A 4,577-nucleotide genomic window follows, 5' to 3' on the forward strand; every position below is an offset into this window, starting at 1 on the left:
GGCGGATCCCGGAGCCGCCGCCGTCCCGCGGGTCCCAGCCCGCGATGGGCACGACGTGGTGAGCGGGAGGGGAGAGGGAAGAGGGAAGCTGCTCTCCCCGCCGCTGTCCACAGCAGAGCAGCCCCCGCCAGGCTCTGCCCGGCAAGCCTGAGAGCTGTCCGACACGTCGGACAGAAGGCAGGATCGCCTCCGGAAACTCGTCTTCCAGCATCTAACTCAGGTGAAACCACAGTGCTTTGAAACGCAGGGTGGCAGGGAGCGAGGGGCGTGAGAATGAAGAGATTTTATTCCTGACGTCCAGCTGTGGTCTGTGCATAAATCTTACTCAAAGGCATCAGCTATGTTTAGTTTTAAGGTTTGATTTGTGAAGCAGCATTTCACAGTGGTCTTGACTATGGAAAGGGGGGCAGGTGATGTGTTTTATCCATTACTTACTCTGCAAATGGTATAACACAGTGGAGAACGAATTTTGTTTGCCTCTTTGAAGAGTAGAATTTGTCTCTAATGCTTCTTGATTTTCAGTGAGGTAATGTCTTTTACTTCTGAGTGTCTGCACATGTATAGGCTTTCCAAACAGCTCCATCTGTTTCCAGCAGAAGCCATGAATGTAGGTAGTCATGTAAATATGCTGGAAGACAGGCAGACCCGTTGGACTGAAGTTTCCAAGATAAAATGTTCAGGTAGAATAACAGCATTTTCCAGTAACATGCTCTGCAGACTGATTCCTTTTTTCTTTTTCTCAAAAGAGAGGATTCATGAGCTTGTAGAGAACTAGCTTGTTCATATTACTACAGCAGTTCTCTTGAAGCTCTATGAGTTTATGACAGGTCTATGGAGAATCTGACCACTGAAATATCAGAAGCAAAGCATGACACATGTGCATGGCCTGTCTATGGCATGCTGTCTGGTATAGGAATTAAATCAGTGATTTCTTAAATAAAGTTTTACTAAGATTATATTAAAACAATAATTAAAGAATTAAAGAATATTTCTTTAAAGTTGCACTTCTCTGTATCTATTAATTGATCGTTGTGACTCTTCTCACATCCCTGAATATATAAATGTTTAAAGTTGCGCAAATTACTGATTCATATAAATGAGTAATTTCTTTGAACCCAACCAGTGCTAGGCCTCAGAAAGGATCAGGCTAGATGCTTCACCTTTACCACTAAGCAGCTCATCAGAATCATCATAGAGCTCCTCTGGAGGTGATTCTTGTTACTGATCAAGTTCCTTCCACATAGTTTTAAATTCAGCTATGCTCCCTCTGAGGCAGACTTACTGATGGCTTATATATTTATATAAATTGCTGTGACCCTCTATTTTGTTGAGCATACGTGAAATTTTCAAAGATCAACTATAGTCATGTTTCTGTTAACACTCCACATCCCTCTTCTTGGTTCCTATTGGCTGGATCCAACATAAGTCTTTAACTCTGTGAGTTTAACACTTTTGCTAATTTGTTTGAAAATGGGTTTATATATCAACAGACAATATGATTCCCATTGGGAGAATAGTTTAAATTCAACTTGTGTTTAATGATGTTTAATAATGTTTAAACTTGTGATTTTCTTGGGACAAGAGGAAGTTGAGTCTTTTTGCATGAATATCAACAAAAGAACCCTTTAGAAACTTCTATTGATATAAACTTGTTGCAGTTTGCATGGAGAGAGGTGACACCCCTTGCTTTTTGTTTCACAACACTACCACTCCTACTGCTGCCTTCCAGGAGAATTTCTTCCGTCCTAGTTAATTTTGTCTGTCCTTTAGTCCACAAGACAGAATCCGTAAGGTTGAAGAATCAGAAACTTTTCCAGTGGAAATTTATATTCCTGATTTTTATCAGTACTTGATTCTATCTACTCCATGTTTTTTAGAACTCTAACAGCAAGGAAATAAGCTTCGAAGAAAGTGAGTGGCCCCAGCTCAGGGAAGACAGACAGTCAGATAATGCTTCTACTGCAGTATAAATATAATTCAACCAGCTATCATATTCAACCAGTATGAATATAATTTCCTGCAGAGGCAAAAAGGCATGTGTGGGGAAGACCCACAGACCCTGACATAAACTAGTTGGAATTCAGATCTCCACATACAAACTGTTTATCATTCTCTTTTCAAACAAGAGTCCACCCATGCCTAGATGTCGTTTCAGATTACAGCCAAGAGACAATTTAATTGTGGAGCTCTGATACAGTACTTGGCACAAGAGTGAGGGAGAGAGAGCCACAGGTGAATCTCCTCAGTGAGAAAGAAACTGCACAGGCACAATCAGCCACCACAGATGGAGTGCAACACCATAGGGGAGAAACCACAACAACTTGGAAACGTGAGAGGGAAAACTTCATCAGTAATTCCCAAGTGTAGGAATTCATAATCAGTTCATGTAGGACTGAGGAGCTCCACACACCTCACAAACGCCCTCTACCGAGAAGTGGGTCTGACAGGAAAAAACACTCTTTTCACACATTTATGCAGCTCAAGGCACTTGATAATTCCAGGGTTAATTCCAGATTTGCACATCACAACATGTGTAGTCCCATGAAGAGCCAAGTATATCTGCCACCAATGCTACCTGCAGTAAGTAGCCTTTAAATAAGTATGTGTACTTGCACATTAAATGAAAATGGGGTTCAAACGGAGCCCTGGAAGTGATCATGTTTGAAGGCCTGATTGTCAGTCAAATTTTGAAAAGAAACAAAGCAACAACCAAGGAACAAATACTACCTGAATTTAAACACTGAGCATTAGGAACCAAACCTTCAATAAATTCTTCAAAGTTCTTCCAAAACCTGCAATAAATGTAATATCACTCATTACACCAGTAGATACAGCTGGAAAGTGGGCATGCATTGTAGCAGAGAGTGACTTCTTCCAGGCAGTCAAATGTACAATAACCTAAAGTAACTCACTGGGGTTTTTTTCTTGTTTTTTCCAATAGAAGATTTCTTATTTTATTTGAGGGAACTCTGCAAACCGAAATGGAAATTCAGGTTCTTCCAGCACTAGACAAAGCTGGAAAGCTATCAGGAGTAGCTTTCTCCAATATTCATGCAAGTTCTCTTTCGGGAAACAAAACCTTATCTTATTGATATCAATTCAATTTTTTGTACCATTTTCATGGTGCTGGTTTTATTTATGGCATGAGGGCAACAGGTGCCAGTACCTTTAACCACATTAATAAAGGAATTAATTGGACGCTTAATGTTAAACACACAGGTCATCCGTCTAAGCACAATATGCATGCATTTACATTCCATTTGTTTTACTGTATTCATTCAGTAGGACTTCAACTCATTAAAAGGTTAAAGAGCACACCACTGAGGTCCCAACTGGAGTCAAGATTCAGGCTTCAGACTCACTTAGAAACAAATGTGATATCAACATCTTCCATCCCATTTGTCCATGATAGACAACTAACAGACAGCTGCTCCTATAGATTCAAAATAATGATTTTCTGTCAAGGAAGTATCAAGGAATGGCTTGAGTTCCCTCTGCACTCAAAAGGACTGCACAATGCCAGCTTACTCTACTGTCTCAAGTTATCTTTCTAATGTGGTGTTAAGAAGCACATTACTGAACACACATGACAAAAGAAAAACATTGCTATTAGTTCCTCCTAGTGTGAAGATAATGGGATTCCTGTGCTTGAGCTCACATAACACTGGAGCCACTTCAAAGAAAGTGACAATTTTATTGTGGGCTCATTCATCACACTCTGTGGGGTTTTACTGCAGAGACCCATGGGGTTTGTATTGGGTTTATCTGACAACCTCTCCAGAATTAATTTGTTTTTTATATTTCAGTGCAGCTGTATTCCTTATGTGTTCCTAGAAAAAAAATCAGGGCATTGCCAGCTAAGTCTTCTTGTAGTGTCTTTATCACGTGACAGAGATTCAAGTTTCTATATTGTTACTGAGGTTGATTGTTGATTGTCTTGCATTAGACAATCCAGTCAGGTAAGTAATCATGCGATTCTCACCTAAAAATAAAAAAAGATACAAAGTAACATTTGTATCGTGCTGATTTTTACCTAAAATGTGTTCTGAAATATTGTTTCTATTTATTGTGAAATCAAATGCTGACCAAACTTTATGGGTTCATGTTCATCAATTAATGTGCAAATAATCACTATTCTACCAAGCATGACAAAAAGCTTTGAAAGATCTATCTCAATTTAGAAACTAGGAGTTGTTGATTTTTTCTATGGTGTTTGTAAACATTTCTATTTAAAGAGATCCTACTAAATGCAAACACAACTACTTTTTGAGGTACATTTAACAGCAGATTTTCAATGGGCATTTCACATTTTAAAATAATTAAATTATTGAAATGTTACTGATATTAAACATGCTGAACTAATTTAGTCCTTTCATAGTATTGTGGGAGCACTAGAATTGCATTTAGGTGATAATTAAGTTCCATATGTATTGAAAAACAATTCACTGTGACCAAAATCACTGCATTTTGGTGAAGGTCAGTCACCACGCTGAGAACAGTACTTTATTGCAGATCACACACCACCACTGAGAGACATTACTGCTTTTAGTTTATTTCACATACACAAATCTCGGCAT

This window comes from Geospiza fortis, unplaced genomic scaffold (assembly GCF_000277835.1).
Source record: "Geospiza fortis unplaced genomic scaffold, GeoFor_1.0 scaffold162, whole genome shotgun sequence".
NCBI classification, from domain to species: domain Eukaryota; kingdom Metazoa; phylum Chordata; class Aves; order Passeriformes; family Thraupidae; genus Geospiza; species Geospiza fortis.